This window comes from Ictidomys tridecemlineatus, chromosome 8 (genome assembly GCF_052094955.1).
Source record: "Ictidomys tridecemlineatus isolate mIctTri1 chromosome 8, mIctTri1.hap1, whole genome shotgun sequence".
NCBI lineage: Eukaryota > Metazoa > Chordata > Mammalia > Rodentia > Sciuridae > Ictidomys > Ictidomys tridecemlineatus.
The window spans coordinates 27733084-27756504 of NC_135484.1; the positions used below are offsets into that span (position 1 = coordinate 27733084).

At 38.0% G+C, this 23421-nt stretch overlaps 1 protein-coding gene and 2 long non-coding RNA genes across 6 annotated transcripts in view; 2 read left to right on the top strand and 1 right to left on the bottom strand.

Moving 5' to 3' along the window:
• Map7 (microtubule associated protein 7) overlaps positions 1-23421 on the top strand; it is a 172273-nt gene that overhangs the window by 2148 nt on the left and 146704 nt on the right. The gene's annotated exons all lie outside the window — the stretch shown is intronic.
• LOC144366023 (uncharacterized) lies at positions 1697-23301 on the bottom strand. Of its 4 annotated transcripts, none has more exons than XR_013424821.1 (4): positions 22672-23301; positions 21018-21075; positions 17239-17306; positions 1697-2445 (listed from the first exon to the last, which is right to left on the bottom strand). It is a non-coding gene; the product is annotated as an uncharacterized LOC144366023 (long non-coding RNA). The 4 variants fall into 4 exon arrangements; XR_013424819.1 differs by having other exon boundaries at positions 1697-2705; XR_013424818.1 differs by having other exon boundaries at positions 1697-4205.
• On the top strand, positions 2028-16962 carry LOC144366024 (uncharacterized). Its single transcript, XR_013424824.1, has 3 exons — positions 2028-2459; positions 14765-14859; positions 15717-16962. It is a non-coding gene; the product is annotated as an uncharacterized LOC144366024 (long non-coding RNA).

Below are 23421 nucleotides of genomic sequence, written 5' to 3' on the forward strand. Positions count from 1 at the left end.
GTCTCACTAAATTGCTGAGGCTGACCTTGAATTTAGGATTCTCTTGCCTTGGCCTCCCAAGTGGCTGGGCTTACAGGTGTGTGCTACTGCAGCCTGTCACATGACCTATATCTGAATATGGAATGTTAGAACCAACATTTTATGTTATATACATACAGTTACTGCAAAGTCATATTTTATAAGTATGTATGTATATATTTTTAATGATCACCTTTTTTTTTTTTTTAATCTTGAAAACGTGTCAGGGAAGGAAACCTCTTATCACATCAGGAGGTGAAAATGGTGAAAATGGCCACCTCAAATGGTAACATTTCCTGAAGGATTCATTTTCTTTTTAGGTTGCATTATTTTGAGGTAGACTCTACACTTTTAGTTTGTGTGTCCCTGATAAAGACTGTAATCTAATTTTAGGGCACTTTAGGATCTTAAGTTATTACAAAAGTAGTGTCTATAATGTGTTCAGAAGTATAGGTGTGTGAATATGCATATGTATATGTATATCAAAGATTAAAAATTGGTTGTGTACTATTTGAAGGTATTACATAAGTCCAACATTTAATAACATGTTTATATTATTTGTTTTCTATTTAAATATAATGATAACATTCTTTGTGATGAAAACTTATTTTTCTGAGGATGAACAATTCTTTAAGTGTACTATAATATTTTTCTTGTCAATAACCAAAGGTAAGCAAGAACTGAAATAAAATTGCCTTGAAAACAAGTTTTATTTTATTTTATTTTATTTCACCACTAGAGGATGTCAAGTCCTTTTTCAGGCTATTATGTTGAGTCATCAATGAGATGGGTGATCACAAAACTATCCTGACTTTTTATATTTAACTTATACTTATGTTCAAGAACTGTATAAAGTGATTTTGCTGAGCTAATTTCCCAATTTGATAACTTCTCCTAAAACTCTACTGAATTAAATGAAAACTTAAAGCTGCTTTTGATTAATTCATGATACCATCCTTTGATGTACATGAGAATTAGTTAATGCCTCTAATCTGTGAATTCTATTAATATTCCTTTGGGAGAAATGACTTAGAACCTAGAATTAGGCTTGTTTAATTCTCCTTAGTAAAACTGTGTGATGGGAAAATGTTTCCTTTGTGATCTTGATCACATCCCTTTGTTGAATTTTTCCAAATTAAAAGTGATCTTCAAGGTCTCACACTTAGCTCTAAGGGTCTAAATTAAATATCTGCAAATAAAAATGATAAAATAGGGGTTCAGACTGCAAGTTGATATTAAGCTCATTCCTTTTGAAATTCAGGACCTAAAAGCTGAGATGCTTCATTCAGGTGGCTGGATAGCTTTTCTGTTCTATGACCAGCTTTACCATTTGCTAAGTAGGAAGAAGTATTAATAGTAGATTAGACAGTCATGCTCAGGAGCATGCATTTATGTGCTATCATTAGTTAGGCATGTGTGTGGAACCTTAATTTACATTGATTGGCTTGTTCTTTGAAAAAAATTCTGACATCTTTGTCTTGAACCTGAAAAATAATAATTTGAGGAGTTATTTTTTAAAAAACCCAAATTTCATTATGTTGATGTAAGAATTGAAAATATTGAGACTTAGAATAATTTGACCAAGGTATGTATATCTTCTATATGTCAAGCAGGATGGGGGCTAGCAGGTCGATGGTCCTTGAATTTAGCAAAGAAGACAAAGTCCACAAAAAAGTAATTGCAGGTTATGAAGAGTTTAGTGGAGCAAGAATCACTTATGGCGATCATCAGGGAGCATCTTTGGGGGAATGGCACTTAAACTTTAAACATGGGCAAGTGATATATAAAGTTTGATGGAGGAAAGGGAGAAAAATAAAAATGCAGATGTGCAAAACAATAAAATGTTGGTATATGAACAAATGTCTAAAACCCAAAGTCTCAGAAGATCAATTAGAAATGATGGTACATGGAAGCCAAATAGCAGAAGGGCTAAAGGCCAAGCTGAGGTTGACACATAATTCTAAAGGAAGGGTAATCTATTAATGATTCTTGAGAATAACAAGTCTTGGTTGAAGATTGGCTCAGCATGTAACTGTGTTCATGAACCTCAAAATCTTGATTAAGTATTCTGGCAAAAGAGCTCAGCTGTGCTTTTAACAAGAACAAAGTCCTTTCATCTGGGGAAGTTCTTCTCTTCTATTGGTTTCTGCTGCTTTGGGAGAGGTGCAAGTCGGGTGGTGAGCATGCTTTAGGAACATCTGCCCAGGAGACAGATAAGCCAGATCTTCTCTGGAGATCAGAGAAGTGGTAGGTCTTCTACTTAGCTGATCCTCCTCCTTAAGAGTGCGCTGCAGACTAGAGGATGGACTGAAGAGAAGAATTCAGTGACCTATAGGCCAACTTTGAGGTTACTGGACAAATTCAGTCAGGCATTGGCATGGCAGGAGACATGGGAAGAGATTAATTCAGGATCTGCTGAGGCATGTGCTAAAGGATCACAGGTAAAAAGTTAACATGAGATTAAGCTCCAAGTTGGAGTTTTTTCATTGATTTAAACTTGTCATTAACATAACAATGAGGAGAATCTGGTATTTGTGGGAGAAATGGAAAAGAGAAAACTGCTTTAGAAATGAAAATTTGTGGTATGAGAACAACCTGTAAATGTCCAAGACGGAAGTAGAAAATGGAGGTCAGGACTCTGGGGTTTCTTCCATGAGGGAGTAATTATTGAGGCCTTGTATAGAGCTCTGGAAAAAAAAAAATGCTGAAGAGTAAGACCATAGTTAAAGGATAGGAGGAGGAAGAACCAGTAGAGGTGGGTGGAGGGGTGTGAGCAATGCTTGGTACCTGCTGAGAGAGAGACAAAGAGGTCAAGGGTTCAAAGATTGAATTTTCTATGAGCTGCTGGTGTGTTTACAGGTAGTCACTGATCTATCCCGGAAGAGGAATTTCAGTTGTCAGGTATAAGAGTTGGTGCACCAGATTATGAGTGGGAAAGATTATAAACAGATTATAAATGGTGGGAAAGTAAAGATAGCTGAGTTTGATAGACCTTTCCATAAAATTTGCTGGTGAAAGGAAAAAATCCTTGAACAGGTGGGGAGATTTTCAGAAACTTTAAAATTTGCATACAGGATTTATTTATTGATTGATTGATTGATCGATTGATGCACAGTTCTTAGAGCATTGTTGACTTTGTAAAGTAACCACTACTATAATCAGGACCTGGAAGCCTTCTCTCTGGACCGCCCACTTGCCCTCACCTTTGCATTATTTCCCCTAACACCTGGCAGCCACTAAGATGCTTATGGCCTTTCTACTCTGGTTTTTTCAGAATGTCATAAAATCGAAACCTATGCTTTGTTATATTTCGAGCCTGGATTTTTTTCTTTTCTTTCTTTCTTTTTTTTTTTTTTTTTTTCATTTAGCCTAATGCTTTTGAGATTCAAACATGCTACTGGGTATATCCATAGTTTCCTGTTTCTCTGTTGATGAGTAGTTCACCACAGTATGGAGGTCCCATGGTTTATCCCACCTGTTGAAGAACAGTGAGTTATTTCTGGGTTTTGGTGTTATGAATAGTACTGCTGTAAATATTTAAAGGTTTTTTTTTTGTATGAACAAAGTTTTCTTTTGTATAAGGTAAATACCTCAACGTGGGCTTTAACTGTATAATAAGAAATTGCCAAACTTCCAGAGTGGCTGTACAGTTTTACATTTCTTTAAGCAGTGTATGTGAGTTCTAGTTGCACAAATCCTCACCAACACATGTGTATTGTTGGTTTTGTTTTTCACTTTAGCCATTCCACCAAGTTTTTTCAGTTATGCAGTGTAATTATCTCTAAGTGAAATAGTACCTGTTTGGCACTCAACAACCCTCGCTGTTGTTGGAATGAGAACAGGTATGATTGGGAGAACCTGGAAGTAGTGTTGTCCCAGATCCCAGGTATAATATGGAGTTGTTTGTTTTTATTTGAATTTTGTGGTGCTGGGGAAGGAATCCAGGGCCTCGCCCACACTAGGCAAGCACTCTACCACCCAACTACATCCCCAGCCCTGGAGTTTTTATTTGGCTGTATTGGTTCTTGATTCTCCCTCTCTCTTGATCCTCCTACTATTTAGTTCCTGTGGAGTCTGTTCTGAAATGGATTCTGAACAGAAGTACCATCATGAAGCATGTTCATGCCCATTCTCCTTCCCTTATTATATGTCAGCCTTCAAGTCCTTGTAGAGGGGCTCTCCAGGATCTGGAAATAACATATATATATATATATAAAATTTGTTGTTAGAAAGCTGGAAATATTTGTCATATAACCTTTTTGTGATCTTAGTTATTAATTCCTTGTGGAATAATGTATATTGTCAAACTGAAGTTCTCAGTTACTGAAGTTTATTTAGAGTACTTTGTAATAATTTTGCTAGTCTGTTTCTGGACCTTTAACTCCTCATGATGGGCTGGGTTCTGTGTACTGAATATGTATGGTGTTGAAGTTCATTCTTTTTTCCAGTTTTAGAGTTTATCTTAATCTCCAGTGGTAGTGGTTTCTACCTCTTCACTCAATTCTTGCAATGAGTGCTCTTAGTTATAATTGTTTACACACTTAAGTGGCATTTGGGTTTTTCTTTATTCATTAAATGTTGTTTTCATTAGTATCTGAGAAATAGTTGAAAAAGAATCTATAAGCTAGGCTGGATGGCACACACCTGTGATCCTTGTGATTTGGAGCACACCTGTGATCCCTGAGATTTGGAAGGCTGAGGCAGGAGAATCACAAGTTCAAAGCCAGCCTCTGCATTTTAGGAAGGCCCTAGCTAATTTAACAAGACCCTATCTCAAAATAAAAAGGGCTGGTGATGTGGCTCAGTTTGTTAAGAACCCATGGGTTTAATCCCTGATACAAAAAATATATGTGTGTATACATAAAATTTTCTTATTGGATGCCACTTTTATCAGTGCTGCCTCCCTCATGCTATGCAAGCTCTCTACCACTGATCTACACTGCCACCCTACCACTTTGAATTTTTATTTGGAGAGTAATATATTTTGATAGCAGAAATTAACTACATAAGAGAGAATTAACTACATTGGGTGGTTCCTCCTTGATGTTCCTACAGAAATAATTGAAGGCATTGTGAGAAAACACCCAGGAGAGTTGAACAGACAGCACAGATGGGCTGAGGAACTAAAACTAACTTGGAGAAGTGCATTTGCCACATGTGAACTTCTTTGCAAGAGTTGTTTGTAAATTCTGTGTTCAAGATTTAAGATTTGGTATCTCACATTTTTTTATGTTTTTTTTTTAAGTTTTATTTATTTGCAAAAACCTCCTTTCTGGAGTCAACTTTTTGGTAAAGAGAAGCATCCTTGGCTATGGTAGAGCCTCTAGAGTATAAATGTAGATCCCCAACACTCTGATGAATATAGAAAAGAAGCTAGGATAAGTCTAGGATAAGTCTAAATTTCAAGATGAAATTCTAGGGAGAAGCCCTTCCTTTAGTGTCCCCACACCCCGACACCTGGCCTGTTGAGTGGCAGTAACAGGCATAATTGGCTCTACAGTGTGTCCTTGTGGCAGAAAGCTTGGCAGCTTCCCAAGACTTCAGGCCTCTGGTTCTCTGAAGCTCCTGAGCCAAGTCTTCTGTGTAGCAGACAGGGAAGACAAAACCTGGTTGCTTGCTTCCTGCCTCCTGCTGAATTGGTTTGTATTCATGGTAGATGCTCTAAATTAGCACAGTGACACACTTAACTACAGGCTTGGTGAGTTCATTTAAATACAGCTTGCTCCTTGGCCATAGGTTACTTTGTTGCAACAATTATTGAGATCATGTGTTGTAGCATTGTTGGTTCAGATCATTGGTTCTCAGTCTTGGCAGCAAGTTAAAGTCACCTGGGAGCCTTTTAAATCTAGCAAAAGACCAGGCGTGCCCTAGGCAATTATCAAGAATCTTGAGGGTAGGAGCCAGGTGGCAGTGGGTTTAAAACTCCCCAGGTGATTCCTGTATGCTGGCAGTGTTCAGAACTGGTTTTGATCCATATCCTTTTTTGTGCTTTTCCATTTGACCATCTTGGTGGGTTTGGCTGGTGTCAAGTATACTTTCTCATGGAAATCACGTGGAAAACTGTAACAACGATTGTTCTGCATCTAAGTGAGTTTACTCAATTTCTTATTTTGCCGCAAAAATTTTTAAGGAAATGTAGGTATGAATATAGGCTTAAGTCCACTCAGTAGCCAAATACATACACACACACACACACACACACACACACACACACGTGTACATATTTATGTCTTCATATATGAATATGGGAAGTTAGACAAAATATAAAAGCGACTTCTTTTCTGCTTTGCTTAGGATTTCACTGCCTTTACCTTCTGACCCCTCAAAACAAGGAAAGGTTGATTTGGGGTAGATTATATTTTGCAGAAAACTATATACTTTCCCAGATATTTTCCTGGTGACCCCTGACCTCCATGGTTCCTGGTTCTGGAGTGCAGCCCTTGTTTCGTCTGTCATCTATACATAGTTGACATCATATGACCTCAATGCTACCATCCTGTCCTTCCCACTGTGTGACTAAATGCTAGTACCCTTTAGGCTAAACTTTCCTTTCCCCTCAATCTCTTCATGAGATTCTGCTTTCTCCAGGCTCAGTGGGTAACCTTGCTCTTTTCACTTTGCATTTTTGTCTCAGCAGAATTATTCATACAGCTTCAAATAACACTTTTAATTAGTATCTGATTCAATTCATAGAAATATTTAGATACACCTTTGAGTTGCATTTGTGTCTGCATGTGAGCTTTTTTGGTGCCATTGTTGTGATTTGAAGCTTTTTCAGTGAGGGCTAACCTTTGGTAGCATGATTTCCTCTTTGTTTCCCCTCCTTGTAGCTAGTGTGTGCATAATCTTAAAATCCAGGACCAAAATGAAAAGGGCAGTCTGGGTGTTAGATGGGACTGACATCAGAAAGAGAGTATCTTTCATTTCTCCTTGTGATGATGCTGAAACAATATGAGTGAAGCCATAAGGCCTCGTGCTTAAAACTAAGACTACTCAATTGAGAATATTACTAATTACTCTTTTGCCCAAGAATGGTAGGGCCTGACTCCCTGGTTTCCAGTCTCAGCCCTGCCACTTACTACTTGTGGTCATCTTGGGCATTCTACTGAACCATTCTCTTCTTCCTGTCTTCCTTTTTAAAATGAGGTTAGCGATAATAGTCTCGGAGGGATTAAATGAGTTAATACTTTGTAAGTACTTAGAACACTCAATGACACAGCATAAGCACAAAGTGTTATGATTATCAAGGATTAGTACGGCAGCATGGCAAAGATGGGCATACCCTAGCATGCTTTTTTCTCCCTTAAGCAAATTTTTATTCGTAATGGTAAGCTCTCCATAATGAGGGCATCAGAATGTAATGCTGATTCAGACCTAATTGTATAGCTGTGTGATCTCACTGTCATGGGCTGGGTGCAGGTATAAAATGTGTCATCAAAGCACACAGGATGGTGCTTTTCACCTGTCAACATGTTGTGCAAAATGCTTCAGTAGAAGATTGCTGCGTACAGGCCTGTGAGATGCCTAAATTACGTTATGTCATGGAATTAAGCATCCATATGAACCTTTCTTGGGCTATTTTCATTTCATTTTATGGGATACAAAATTGTATTACTCTATCTTGCTTCTAAATTTTAAGTTCTTTCCTAAAATATTGTTGCTGTAGAAGTTATTTTTCCATAAAGACAGCCTTCCATTCCCTTTAATCTGTGAAGCTGGACTTCCCAGGCCCAAAATACATTTTGACTTAAAAGTCACATTGAATGTTTCTCTGTAAGGAAAACAGGAAGCAGTACAGCTTGCCTTCCGCAAGCCTTTCCTGAGGAGGCAATTTAGGTTTCTTTAAAGTACTAATATGAAATGGAAAATACCAGTGAGCAGTCTTATTTATTAAAGCTACCAATTTTTGAAGAAACTTAAATCACACAAGCATATCCTGGGTGTGGTTGTGGGCATGTGTGTGAGAGAGACATTTCTCCTTAAGATTGCTGTCTTCAACTTATAATTTAGGCTACACACACACACACACACACACACACACACACACACACACATATATATGTTTTAAATTTAATAACTTAGTAACTTTGCAAATGTGTCACTTCTTCAGATGACATCTGGATTTAGATTCAAAAGAAGAATGCCTTCAGATTGTCTTTATGTGCACACTAGTCACTGTGGTAATTGACTAAGCAAATAGGCTTTGTGCCACTACTGAAATATTAAAATTTCTATCATCATTATTCTGTAAAATGAAAATAAATTATTGCAAATAAATTGATAACTTGTTATATACTGATACACTTAACACTAAGAATAAATCCAGGAACTTCTTTTGTAATAATGGCACTTCCCACTATTTTGTAATAGTGACCTTCTTGTGAAGATGCTTGCTCTGTGAATATATGTAAAGGTAGATGCAGACACTTTGGACTGTATAAGCCACAAATAGTATTAGGAACAGAAGTAGAAGAGATGGCTCTTCCATTGAAAGAAAGCATTCAAATAAGTGGGAGATGGAGCTATTTTTAGTCTAGGAAACCTATGAGATTCAAATGCCTTTGGCCAGCAAAACCCTATAATCTTATAATCCAGTGAAGCCTCACAAGGGAGAACACTCGTTTAGCATTTCAGATTCAATCCATGATAGACCAGCTGTGCCTAAAGTCAGATTTGAGGATGTCATTTCAATATATTTACAAATCAACCAGGTCCAACATTTATCAGCTACTCACTGAGAAGAGCATGGGGAAAGGGAATAGTCTCAACCATCTACTGACTTGTGCAACATAGAATCTAAACCTTTAATGTGATTAGAGCCACGTATCATTGTGAAAACATTGCAGGATTTATTAGTGGCAACCACAATATACAGACTTCAAAAAGGTTTTGGAAGAGAGAAGGGGTATGTACAAAATACCAGACAGAGGGGCAAAAGGCTATTGTAAATCCCACAAGTGTTTCAGAAATAGGACGCATTGTGGAGTTCAGACACCTGTGAGCTGTGAGTTGTGAAGTAGGTAAAGAGGACTTTTTGCTTATAAAATACATTGTTGTTTTCTCTTATAGATGTACCTATATGGAAACATGTTCATGGAACTGTTTGCAGTGATGTTATTATTTTGTAAAGCAAATAGCTTTGGATTATATAAACTTTTTGTTTGTAAACAAGGCCGTTTCCCAGTGATCTGGATAAAGTCTTTCTGGCTGCTAAAGGGACTTGAATCATCTTTTTTTGGGACTTGTGGATGGTGTCTTCCTCCCTGCCCTGGTAGAAATGAGGACAAGGTAGTAGTACCATGGCCACCAAAAATTTAAGGGAAAAGAAATTTTTATTTTAATTTTGATTCCTTCACTGCAATATTGCATATGTCTGGAACAACTTTTTTTTTTAACATTTAACAGTGGGAGTGTATACCATTTTACTTTTGATAAAAGATATCATCTGTTTAGGATGTTAGGATGTTTTAGGAAGTCTGACAAAAGGCTCCTTTGTCATTCTAATGCTTATTCACCTATCTAAAGATCACGTGGATTATAATAAACCAATAAAAATTTATGGAAAAGTAAAATTCACCTGGAAATGTACTTGGATCATAGATGTGAAAATTGAAGGGGGTTTTAGAGATTTAGGTGCCCCTCAGGGCTCTCAACCCGTTCATCCTTCTGAAATGTTATTTCTTTTTGTACAGAACCTCCTAAAATCCCCTTTTTCTGTATTTTTATTGGTCCGTTATAATTGTACCTAATGGTGAGATTTGTTACATATTTATACATGTGTAAAACATTAACAATATAATTTGACTAATGTCATTTCACAGTATTTTCCCTTTTGCTTCTCTCCTTCCTCCCCTGGTCCCTTACCTCTGTTCTACTAATAGCTCTTCAGTTTTCACAATGTCTTCCCCACCTTTCTTTTCCTTTTTCCTCTCTAGCTTATACATATGAGAGAGAACATACGACCTTGACCTTTTGATTTTGGGTTATTTTGCTTAACATCATGTTCTCAAGTTCCATCCATTTTCCTGCAAATGACATAATTTCTTTCTTTATGGCTGAATAAAAATACATTGCGCATGTATACCACTGTTTCTTTATCCATTCATCCAATGATGGACACTAGGCTGTTTCCATATTTTGGCTATTGTGAATTGTGCTGCTATAGTCATGTATCGCTAGAGTTTGATGACATTAATTCTTCAGAATAAATACTAAAGGAGTGGTATAGCTGGATCATATGGTAGTTCCATGCTTAGTCTTTTGAGGAACCCCCATACTGATTTCCATGATGGTTGTGTTAATTTACAAATCCTACCAGCAGTGTAAGAGTGTTTCTTTTTCTCCACATCCTCTGTAGCATGTATTATTATTTGTTTTCCTGATGACTGCCATTCTGACTCATATGAGATAAAATCTCAGTGTAGTTTTGGTTTACATTTCCCTAATTGCTAATGATGTTGAGTATTTTTTCATATATTTGTTGGCTATTTGCTCCTTCTTTTGAGAAGTGTTTAGTTTATTTGTCGATTTGTTATTTGATGTTATTTGTGTGGTTTTTTTTTTTTTTGGTGTGTTTGTGTGTGTGTGTGTGTGTGTGTGTGTGCGCGCGCGCTTTATATGTTCTAAATATTAATCCTCTGTCAGAAGAGGAGCAAAGACTTTCTCCCATTCTGAAGGTTCTCTCTTCACATTCTTAATTGTTTCCTTTGCTATGTAAAAGTTTTTTAATTTGATGCCACCCTGTATATTAACTCTTGGCATTTATTTCCTGAGCTTTAGGAGTCTAATGAGAAAGTCATTGCCTGTGCCTAGATGTTGGAATATTGACACTATGTTTTCTTCTAGAAATTGCATAGTTTCTGGTCTAGTAATTCCTAGATCTTTGATCCATTTGAGTTGATTTTTGTGCAGGGTGATAAGAATGTAGTCTCACTCTTTTACATATGGATGTCCGGTTTTCCCAATATCATTTTTTTAAAACAAAAAACTGTCTTTTCTCTAATGTGTGTTTTTGTCACCTTTGTCAAGGATCAAAAGACTGTACCTATTCGGATTTGTGTTTATCTTATATTCTAGATCATTGGTCTATGTATCTGTTTTTATGCCAGTATCATGTAGATTTTGTTGTTAGAGCTCTGTAGTTTAATTTGAAGTCAGCTATCATCATGCCTGCAGCATTGCTTTTTTAGGCTTAGAATTTCTTTGGCTATTCTTTTTTTTTATTTGGTTTTTATTTTAATTAGGTATTTATGACAGCAGAATGCATTTTGATTCATTTTACACAATCACAGCACAACTTTTCATCTCTCTGATTGTACATGATGTAATATCACACCATATGTGCAGTCATACATGTACCTAGGATAATAATGTCCATCTCATTCCACCATCTTTCCTGACCCCATACCAATTCCCTCCTCCCGCTTTGCTTAATCAAAATTCCTCCATTTTTCCCATGCCCTCCTACCCCATTGTGGATCAGCATCCACTTACCAGAGAGAACATTCGGCCTTTGGTTTTTTGGGATTGGCTTACTTCACTTAGCATGATCTCTTCCCCACCTTTCTTTCCCTTTTTCCTCTCTAGCGTATACATATGAGAGAGAACATATGACCCTTGACCTTTTGATTTTGGCTTATTTTGCTTAACATCATGTTCTCAAGTTCCATCCATTTACCTGCAAATGCCATAATTTTATTCTCTTTTAGTGCTGAATAATATTCCATTGTGTATATATATCACAGTTTCTTTATCCATTCGTCTATTGAAGGGCATCTAGGTTGCTTCCACAATTTAGCTATTGTGAATTGAGCTGCTATAAATATTGATGTGGCTGCTATATTATAGTATGCTGATTTTGAGTCCTTTGGGTATAGACTGAGGAATGGGATAACTTAGTCAAATGGTGGTTCCATTCCAAGTTTTCTAAGGAATCTCCATACTGCTTTCCAGATTGGTTGTACCAATTTGCAGTCCCACTGGCAATGTATGAGTGTGCTTCCCTCGCCCCCTCCCATTCTCACCAACACTTACTGTATTCTTGACAGCTGCCATTCTGACTGAAGTAAGATCAAATCTTAGAGTAATTTTGATTTGCATTTCTCTAGTTACTAGAGATGTTGAACGTTTTTTCATATATTTGTCGACTAATTGTGTATCTTCTGAGAAGTATTTGTTCAGCTCCTTAGCCCATTTATTGGTTGGATTGTTTTTGTTTTGTTTTGTTTTGTTTTTGGTGTTAAGTTTTTTAAGGTCTTTCTACATCCTGGAGATTAGTGCTCAGTCTGACATGCATGTGGCAAAAATTTGCTCCCCAAATGTAGGCTCTCTCTTCACCTCATTGATCCTTTCCTTTGTTGATAAGAAGCTTTTTAGTTTGAATCCATCTCATTTACTAATTCTTGATTTTGTTTCTTGCCCTTTAGGAGTCTTGTTAAGAAGTCAGGGCCTCTTTTATTCTTCCAAGTGGATTTTAGGGCTTTTTTTTCTAGTAGAACCTTTAAAATATTGATGACTTTAGGTCATCAAGCCTAAGAGAATATGTATTTATCAACAAAACAAAACACTGGGTTGTTAGTGGTAACTACTTCTTGGAAATTAATGTTTCTTTTTTAAAAAGCAATTATTGATGTATTAGGAGCCTTTTTTTGTTTTACAGTTATAATTTTTTAAGAAAGCTCTAGGCTTGCTATTGAATCCTAATATCTTGTATCTTATCTGCATAATTAACTTATGGCTTTTGGTGTTCTGGTAGGTTGCTGAGAATTATAGTTGTTGACAATTCTCAGTGTTGTTTTCACTGAATGAAAATAGACCAAACCTCAAACTCACTTGGCATAATTATATAACTGGGCATTTCTATTAGACCCTTTCTTCCTCTAGGTTGATTTCAGAACTATGCTGGAGAATTGTGATATGTTTTTCTTTTTTCAGAATTGGTTCCAGTCAACAAATAAGCCAACACACACACACACACACACACACACACACACACACACACACACAGAGTTTAGTACCTAAAAACTTCATATGCTCTTTATCTTTTTATGAAAACTATGTTATACCCAACACTCTCCCCATCCCCCAAATTCTATACTTGTTTAATTGATACAGTGGGGTTACTTCATAGTAACAGAGTAGGGTATATATATATTTTTAAAAAATCAATCTGTACTTTCTATATTGTCTAATGTTGAGATAACCAGACTACTGAGTTCCTATAATGATAACAAGGATTTACATGATAACACTTTTTTTAAGCTCACCAATATTGCATTCTAAATGCAAGATCATTAGTGAAAATAAAGAGAGATTCAATAGGTCTGGTCTGAGATGTCCTGACCTCTGTTTATGAACATTATTTAAAAGCATTACATATTGGAAAATTATCTAAATAGTATCAGTCCAACTCAGTGAAGATTTTGATCACTGACATGTAAACCTTTGGCTTTTGAATGGGATCTTTTCACTCTGTGTGTTGACCTGAATGTGGGATGTAATGAACATTTACAATCAGTTGACTTTAAGTAAAAGAGATTCCCCTGGATAATGTTGGTGGGCCTGATCCACTCAGTTGAAGGCCTTAAGAGCAAAACCTGAGACTTCTAGGAAAAGGAATTCTGCCTCAGGGCTACAGCATAGAAGCCCTGCCTGAGTTTCCAGGCTGCTGACTCCTACCTTCATAGATTTCAGGCTTGCTTTCCACCACAGTTGCAGCCACAGTAATTCCTTAAAACAGATCTCTCTCTCTCTCTCTCTCTCTCTCTCTCTCTCTCTATATATATATATATATATATATATATATATATATATATATATATACTTGTAATCTTATCAATATTGAATTCTCAGTAGAAAATCATTAGTGAAAATAAAGGGGGGACTTAATATTTCTGGTCTGAGATTTCCTGACCTCAGTGGTATGAACATTACTCTAAGAGCATTACAGTATTGGAAAACTATCTGAGTAATTAGTAAGATTGATGAGTAGTAAGTAGTGTGTGTATTTCTATTTTGAAACAGTTACACTATTCTGTTTCTCTGAAGACAGCTGACTGACATACCCTCAAAAAATCAGCAGTGTCCCCCTAGATTTATGCAAATTATTTTAATAATTTCTTAGGAGAGAAATCTAATTTTTAAAGTAAAAACAGCATACTAAAGCTTCTTCAGTTAAAAAAGATCTTAACAGTTGTCTGTTTTAATTTTAGGAAGTTTTAGGGGAAAGAATTGGGAAGAGTGATAAAGTATCGAAGACTGAGGTTGAGGAAAAATCTCTACTTCTGAATTGAATGTTGAGTACATTGTTCTTGACTTGTCCTAGTCCTCTGACCAAAGACTTACAGCTGTCCCTATCCTTAAAATGCCCATAAACTAATAAACCGAATTGGTTTGCTCTTCACTCCTAAACCTTTAGACCTCCTCTCCCAAGTCACATAGCCACAGTGATCCACCCATAGTAAATTGTCACATTGAGGGAAACACTATATATATTGCTCATTTCTTCAGGTTTTCATAAGGTATGGGTGAGCAGAGAATGGGGAGCAGGGGTTCTTCCAGATACTGACTTTGGTAATATGAAAATATGAACCACTCCTAACTAGAACATAGTGAATGTCCATCACATTATTTGTTATTTGAGGGCAAAACCTCTGGAGGCATCAATGGAATGAGTAAAACAGTACAACTCCAAAGTTGTCTGCAAAATGAAGCTATGGGAGGTTCATTTTTTTTTTTTTACATATAGGTGCAGCAGGCTGGAGATGTAGCTCAGAAGTAGAGTGCTTACCTAGCATGTATGAGGCCTTGGGTTTGATCACCAGCACCTCCAAAAATTCTTAGGTAGGTACAGAGTTCAGTGACAACAACGAAAGTGCTTGTTTGGTTCTCCATCACTCTTGTCTGTTTCCAAATGGTTCCATAACTCAGGTTTCCATTTCCATCAAGTCGTAGAATCACAGGATCAGAAGAGGCTCAGGAGCTCTAAAAACCCAACCATACACAGAGTACTCATCCCACATCAGTATCCCAGATCAGCCTTTGTGTATGGCTGTCTGCAGTGACGTTCCAGTGACTTCCAGTCACCGGATCTAGTTCTGTCTTCCAGAACTGCATTAAAAATAGAAATTCTTCCATGTGTTAACATTTTAATTCAGTTGTCATTTTTTTCAGAGGAAATGCATCTTTTCAAATGATCCTCTTCTGCTGTAGCTTAGAATATTTATGGTAAGACCTAGGTTGCTCCTTTCTGCGCATGTTCTCATTTCTCTCCCCCTCCCCATTTCTCATCCCATTTGAAGTAATATGTTCAAAACCATGTGATATAAGGAGCAGGAAGTTGCCCTCTGTGCTGGGTGTCTGTTGTTGTACCCATGATACCACACGGATGTTAACTGCCTCATCATGCTGATGGGCTTATTGTCCAAGTGTCGTCCTCCCTTTTTTTCTGCTGTAGCTTGTAGGTCTTCGTTTTGTACCTGTGCAATTGAACTTTTTAATTTTAGATGTAAAGAGATGTTCATATGTATTCCCAATTAATTTATTTAGATGTGGCCCATTATTTAGGTATTTTGAGTTCATTTTGAATGTAACTCTGTCCATCTGAGCTTTTTTTTTTTTAATCTGCAGAGGTAAAGTCCTTGTATGAATCTTTAATAAAAGCATTAACCATCTTCTCTTGCCTTTGCCCACTTTTCCAGCTTTTACCGGACCATTGCTGGAATTTGGTGTCCACATCCAACGCTCCGAAAAATGTGTTGTATTATGTGAGGGTGCCAGTTAATAGTGAAATGAGTAATTCTCACTGCTGATTTTGCCATCTGTCCCACAACCACCACTTGCAATCCTTTTCCCCATTGGGACAAAGTAGTTATGAAATTGGTTTCTCCCTCTCTCTCCCCACCCCTCTCCCTTTAGAGGGGAACTTCTAGGGATTGAATCCAGGGGTGATCTACCACTAAGCTACATTCCCAGCCCTTTTTATTCTTTGAGACAGGGTCTCACTAAATTGGTGAGGCTGTCCTCAAACTTGTTGTCCTCCTGCCTCAACCTTAAAAGTCTCTGGGATTATAAGCATGTGCCACCACGCCCAGCCTGGTTTCTCTGTCTTAGGTATTCCTTCTTTCTTCTAGTCTATTTGGCCTGTTGGGATGAACACCCTTCAATGACCCCCCCCCCCCATTGCCTTTGTTTGGTGGAAGAACATTATACAGCTTTCCTGCTGCTTTTTCCCTGATATGCATCTTCTCTGACATCCTTAACATGATTTAACCACCCCTAAAGCAACACAAGGAACTGCTGTTTCTTATTTCCTTTCTAACATTGTAGCTCAACAGTAAAGTTAAATTAAATACTTATCTTAATCATAAACCTTTGATGAATCAAGTAATTTTTAGAAATACAGTTGAGGCATCTGTGTAAATCATCTCTTGAGAACTGCAGTTGATTTCTTTGCCTCAGTTGAAATCTGTAAAATTGAGTTTGTAGCCTAAAACTGGTCAGTATTAGAGGAGAAGGCCTTCTGTGCACATTTTAACTTTTGTCAAGGAATCCAGAAGTCCATGTAATATAAGTAAAATATTTTCAATGAGAATAATAACAACAGAACGCCGAGGAGCGTTCTGACATGTGCTGCTGGCTAAATTAGTGTGACATTTCCTAATATTCCCAACTTACCTCATAACAATGTTTAGGAAAGGATTTAAAGAAAGCTTAGGATTCACACCTTACAACATAGAGTGTTTACGGTAGAGCAAACGTGGGAAAATGTAGTCTGTTGACACTGTGAAGTACTTAATATGCAGTGAAGATTTATAGAAATGTTATAAAAGACTCTGCAGGGACCTTGTACTTGGCTGATAGCTTTGCCACTACTGGTATAGTATTTACTGTTTTTCTTAAAAGCCTGTTAACAAAAGGTGTTCAAATAAAGGAGATCAAAGCAAACCTGTCGTTTAGCATTTCTTTGTGCCTCTAGAGTTGTGCTAACACTACAAGGTGGCGGAGTGTTGTGCCTTTATCCCCACAGAAGCCATCACTCTAGCAGACCCTGAGCAAGCTCTTTTTAACTTCAAGAACCAGCTGGGGCGCTGTATTCTTCAGGGGTGGTTTGATTCTGTGTCAGTCTGCCCTGGTTTTGTCATTTTCAAACCATAGGAGGTTTTTCAATTCCATTAACATGTGGTTTCCTAGAACTCCTGTTAGAAGTAAATTGCATCTTACCTGGGGGAGATGCATGAAATATTTAAAAGAAGAGTGGAGTCCAGTAGTTTTGACGAATAAGACACCTCCTGTAATGTAGAAATGTAGAAAAGAATTTGACACTCATGGATGCTACTGTAAATTAAATTAATTTATACATATCTAGAACTTATAATTTATCAGTGACAGCCACTCAATCCAATAGTAATAATTTCTGTTTTCAACTACAGTCTTTGAATGGTTCAAATCGTGTTCACTCCCCTTTCACTGTTTTTGTAAAGCTCACTAGGCTTTTTTTTTTAATTGGTACATTCTAGCCTTACATAAGGATGGGATTTGTTGCTATATATTCAAACATATATACAATGTAACAGTATAATTTGGCCAATTTCACTCCCCAACACTTACCCCCTTGCTCTCCTTTACCCTCCCTCTGAGCCCTTCTACTGATCTTCCTTCGATTTTCATTAGATCTCTGTGCCCCACTTTTCTTCTTGTTTTTCCTCTCTAGCTTGCATATATGAGAGAAAACATAACCCTTGACCTGAGTTTGGCATATTTTGCCAAACATAATGGTCTCAAGTTCCATCCATTTTCCTTTAAATGACAAAATTTACTTTTTTTATGGTTGAATAAAACTCAATTGTGTATATATACCACATTTTCTTTATTCATTCATCCACTGATGGACAGCTAGACTGGTTCTGTAGTTTGGCCATTGTGAATTGTGCATGCATACATCACTGTAGTAAGATGACTTTAATTCTTCAGGACAAACATCGAAGAGTGGTATAGCTGGGTCATGTGGTTGTTCATGCCTCTCACTAGACTTTTAGAAAGAAAAATTTTAGGTATGTGTCTCACTGGTTAGGCAGATTTCTTGGATTCAGTTGTAAGCTATGCTGTTTTAGAATTTTATGGTCTTAACATAAAAGCCTAGGAAGCATAAATGTGTACAGAAGCCCAACCATGTGTGTATATGCATGTGCTTGCACATGTTTAGTCTTTTATGTAACATTGCAACAGCTAGGCTCAAGTCATGGACTTGCTTCTCCTAAATATCAGCAAGTCTGACTCTGTTTTGTCTTCACTTGCCTCACAGGTTGGAGCTGGGCCAGAGGAGCCAGCCAATCAGCCAGAGTAGGAAGACAAAGAGTTTTAAATTCATTATGGACTGAGGGGGTGGAGAGAGCAGTTGTTCAAGGGCCTACTGTCTTACTCATAGTAGTTAAGTGGTACCATTTTTATCTTTGAATGTGAGTATGGTTTGTGATTATTTTTCAAGCATTTTTTTTCTCAATATGAAGCTAGTCTGATTGTAAAATCCAACCTTTTGCACTAGGCAGAGTCATTTCTCTCAAGTTCATATAAAATCTTCACTAATACATCATTTATTATTTTGACAATTCAAACAGGACAGTTGCAAAACTTACTGCCTGTTGGAGATCTATATGCCCTATTTCCCCATGGGGACTGAATCAAAATTGTGTGTCTGCAGGTGACATACAAGGACAGTTATGTCAGATATAATTGAAAATGTTTCAGTGTGGGGAAGAGTCAGGATTCAGAGTAGTAATTATTTTACTTTGGGGGAAATTCAAATTCAAGATCTCACTATTTCTCTTTCCATATTTGCCTTGATTTGGATCAAAGTATAGTATAAAAGGAAAAGGAAGTTGGAAAAAGATGGTAGCGCTGTGCCCCTGCAGGGATCAAACCTCACAGTATTCCTGGAATTGTATAAGAGCAAACTCCTATATCCATAAGTTTGAACATTTAGGAAGGTAATCTCAAAGGTATTTTTGTCTCAAATGAAGAGAAAAATTTGCACTTCATGAGTAGGAAAAGAAACCATTATTATTTGAAGTCGAGCTGTTTGCTTCCCTGTGACTGGTCACAGCTGTGGCTGTGATCTAACTAGTTGTTGGAGTTGGGATTCACAAGGCTGCAGTACAGAAGCGTCTTGAGTTGACTGTAAGCAGCCCTAGATGTCATTATGCTGGTGACCCAGCCTATTGACTGTAACCTTTCTGAGCCAGGTTTCCCGCCTGCCATGTGATAACTCCTCTCAGGCTTGTTGTGACTATCAGAGGTAATATTTCCAGTGCACCTAGCTGTCATCTGATGTCAGGCTGAGCATGTGGCTGCTGTGGTCTTTGTCTTTGCCTCACATTGCCTGGTGGGTTAGTGATAACTTTTGGCCTCTTTTTGTCAGGCTTTCATTTCCCTCAGTAAATAGTTTGTTATTTGTTTTTGATACTCAGAATTGAATCCAGGGGCACCTCACCACTGAGCCACATCCCCAGTCCTTTTTAATTTTTGAGACAGAGTCTCACTGAGTTGCTGGAGCTGGTCCTGAATTTGGGATTCTCTTGCCTTAGCCTCTCAAGTCACTAGGATTGCAGGTATGCACTACAATGTCTGGCTCTCCAGTAAATGGTTTTAAAATAACTTGTAGTATTATAAAGAAAATAAGAAATAGCAATCTTGGTGATATTCACACTTTGATACAAATCAAATTTGTCCTTGAAGTGCCGGATATGTTGCTTATTGGTAGAACACTTTTCTAGCAGGCACAAGGTCCTGGGTTCCATCCCCAATACCATCAAAACACACACACACACACTCTCTCTCTCTCTCTCTCTCTCTCTCTCTCTCTCTCTCTCTCTCTCTTGAGCATTCAGCTTCAGCTTTGTGACTGAAGGACTCTCCACTGAACCAGATAGAGAAGGTGAAGCATTAATCCACTCTGGAAGGGGATGACTCATTTCTGGTCTTCTGTGTGGTCTTCTGTGTTCTGTGATCTTGTTTCCTGGACACCTTTGTCCCATTGGAAACCCTGTCTGCAGCATAGAGGTCTCCTTGGTGAAATTTGTCGTCTTCTGTAGACAAGTTATAAAGCCACCTATAATATAACTTGTCTACAGAAGACGACATAAAATACTGGAGACCATCTAGGCCCACCTTTTGAAATTAACGGGATTTACATCTTCTGCAGAAGTCATTTTATTCAGGAATGATGGCACAGGCCTGTTATCCCAGCTACTCAGGAGGCAGGAGGATTCCAAGTATAATCTAGTGAAATTCTGTCTCAAAATAAAAATTTTAAAAAGAGCTGGGGATATAGCCAAAGCCTTCTGGGTTCAATTCTTGATAATCCCCCTCCTTCACAACACCCCCCCCCCCCAACAAAACACACACAGACATACATACAGTCATTTGCAAACTCAGGATCTCATGTGTAATAGACAAATGCTCTTCCACTGAGCTAACACCCCCAACCTCTCTCACTTTTCCTTCCTTCCTTCCTTCTTTCTTCCTTTCTTCCTTTCTTCCCTCCCTTTCTTTCTTTTCTTTCTCAGTAATGGAGATTGAACCAGCCCTTTTTATTTTCATTGTTTTTTGGGACAGTTGCTGAGGCTTGCCTTGAACTTATGATCCTCCTGTCTCAGACTTCCCAGTCACTGAGGTCACAGGCATGTGCCACCACTCACTTTGCTTTTTTAAAGGCACTCTTAGGAAGAGCTTTAAATTTCTTCCTAGAATGCCTCATAGATTGTTATCTCATTTTTATATTTGGAAGGTGGAGGGAAGGATTCCTATTCCTTTAGCTTTTCTTCTTTAATATTTTTGTTAAACTTCAGTAGAGGCGGTCTTTGTTAGATGTTAGAACAGCTCTAGAGTTATGTGGAAGCCGTTAGTGTTATTTTGGGTGAACAGTACTTCTTAATGAAATTTGTCATTTGCTTAAGATATAGACTTCATTTCTTCTACCAATACATAGTTAAAGTTATGCTTACCTTGTGTGCGAGGGCTTGGTGGTTTGTTTGTTTTTCTCTTGCTAGTGTATGTACTGACCTGAGTGAAAAAAATAAAAGTGGATTTGAAAATATTTTTATTTCACAAATGTGTGCATGATATTGTCATATATTATACTTATGTTTATTGATCATCTGATTAAAGAAAAATAAATAGGAAATAACAAATAATTTAGGAAAAATTTACCAATAACAAAAAATTATAGGCTTACATTAAACTTACAATGTGTATCTATTGTTTATTTCATAAATAAGATCTTGAATATTTCATGTATGCATCCTCCATTTCTTTACATCTGCACAGAAATTGGTGTGGGGTCTAGGATTCTAATATGTAGGCCAAACATTTGTCTTAAAGGAGCAGTACTGACTAGGAAGAAGGTGGTTCAAATTTATAATTCCAGACTTGCTGCCAGCTAGCATTTGACCTGGGCAAGGAATTTCACTTCATGGATCTCTGCCTCTTTGCTTGTAAAATAATGCTAGTTCATTTGCTTTCTCACACCCAATCAGCTATGAAATTCCATTCTATTTTATGAAAAAGATCTATTGCACAGATTAACAAGATTTTAAGTAAATTTTCTATCTGAAATCTCCTACATTTCTCCACAGATATAAACATACATTAATCTAGTTGACTCTTCCAGCCTTTGGGGGAAGTTTCTAAAGATTTATTTTTTTAAAGCATGGATTTGTTAAATGTTTAGTACATCCCCAGGACTGGGCTGGGCAATGTGAGTAGATAAAATCATAGAAGTATATTTTCTGTAGAAGAACATATAGAAAAGCATGGAAATGTTGATGGTTGACCTGGAAATACCTTGAAAATAATTACAAAGCAACAAATGGACTAGTTGCAGGTATTTTATAAAACAGAATAGCAGTTGATTATTTATTAAGCACTTGTTACTGCTGGCACTCCACTCATTTTTTCCTCACTCCAACTCCATAAGGTAAATGTCATCACCCAGTTTTACAAAGAAAATTGAGGCATGGAGAGGAGTGAAATGAATTCTCCAGAGTTACTGTTCCCCACAAAAGATTTAGAGAGAATGTTTAACTTAGAATCCCTAGGATGGTCCTCAGATATGGGAGTTCAAGTACTGAGAAACAGTAGGAGAAGAGTTCTGTGGGGGGGGGGGGGAGATTAATTTCTACTTTCTAGGCAGACTCAATATTTTAAGATATCTTTATTTTTTTATGTGGTGCTGAGTATCAAACCCAGTACTGCACAATTGCAAGGCAAGTGCTCTGCCGCTTAGCTATAACCCCAGCCCCTAGGCAGACTCAATTTTAAGGCAATAATAAAAACCTTTTCCCTCAATTTGGCAATTGATACTTATTGTAAATTGATAGTTGGCAAATTATCATAAATTTATTTTTGTTTTACGTATAGCATGAATTTGAAACAGCTTAGAAATGGGGAGTCTTAAAGTGACTTAAAGCTTATTTCAAAAGACGGCAATAATCACATGATTGTGAGCTCTGGAGCAAACAGTTCAAAAGAGCAGAAATTGGGTCAAGTGTTGGGAATTGCCCTGCACCTGGGGGTGCTTGCCAGGGCAGTAGGATTGTGGGAATGTGCTAGGAGACATAGTGGCCGCTTTCCCTTCTTTGGTAGATTCTCATTCCTCACCTGTCCTTGCAGCTTGGCTTGCAGTTGGATTGCTCTGCCCTGTGGTTTCCAGCGCTGCACTCTATTTTGTGGGAATAGGCACAATTCTCCCTCAGCTGTCTTCATGGAGGGTCTCAGGAGTGTGGCTCTGATGGTCTCTGTGACAGGTGCTGCCAAATCGGTGTTTGTATAGGCTCCCGGGTGTTATGAAAGTGAGCCAGCAGCCTGGGTAGCGTTCGTGCCTTCCTGCTTCCAGGGACTTGTGTACATCATATGATAGGCCACCTGGCCCAGAACAGAAGAAAAAGCCGACCTGCCTCAGGCCCCACTCTCCTTTCTGAAGAGTCCTGCTGGCTGCTGCTTGTGCAAGCAAAACACTTTCTCCTCCCATCCTGCCGCTTAGCTCCCAGGCTGAGAGGAAGAGGGAGCTGCCCAGCGGCCTCCCACTGGAACCCTCTGCTGGTGAGTTCCTAGGACATCACATCCCTCAGGCAGCAGGAGATGTGGCGGCTCCTGGCCTTCTTAGATTAGGGCATGTCAGGGTTGTCAGGGCAACTGCTTGCGGCAGTCAGTGTGTCATCTTTCCCCTCTTTGCTGTGTGCTGCTGGATATTTCACTGTGCAGTAGCAGGAAGAAGATTGGGAAAGTGCCGCAGCAGGAAGAAGCTGGGATCTGATTGAACAGGTTGGGCAGTGGAGGGAGGCATCTGAGCCTGCATGTCTTGGTCAGGGCTTTTCTGGAAAGGATGTGTGTGTATGTGCATGTGTGAGT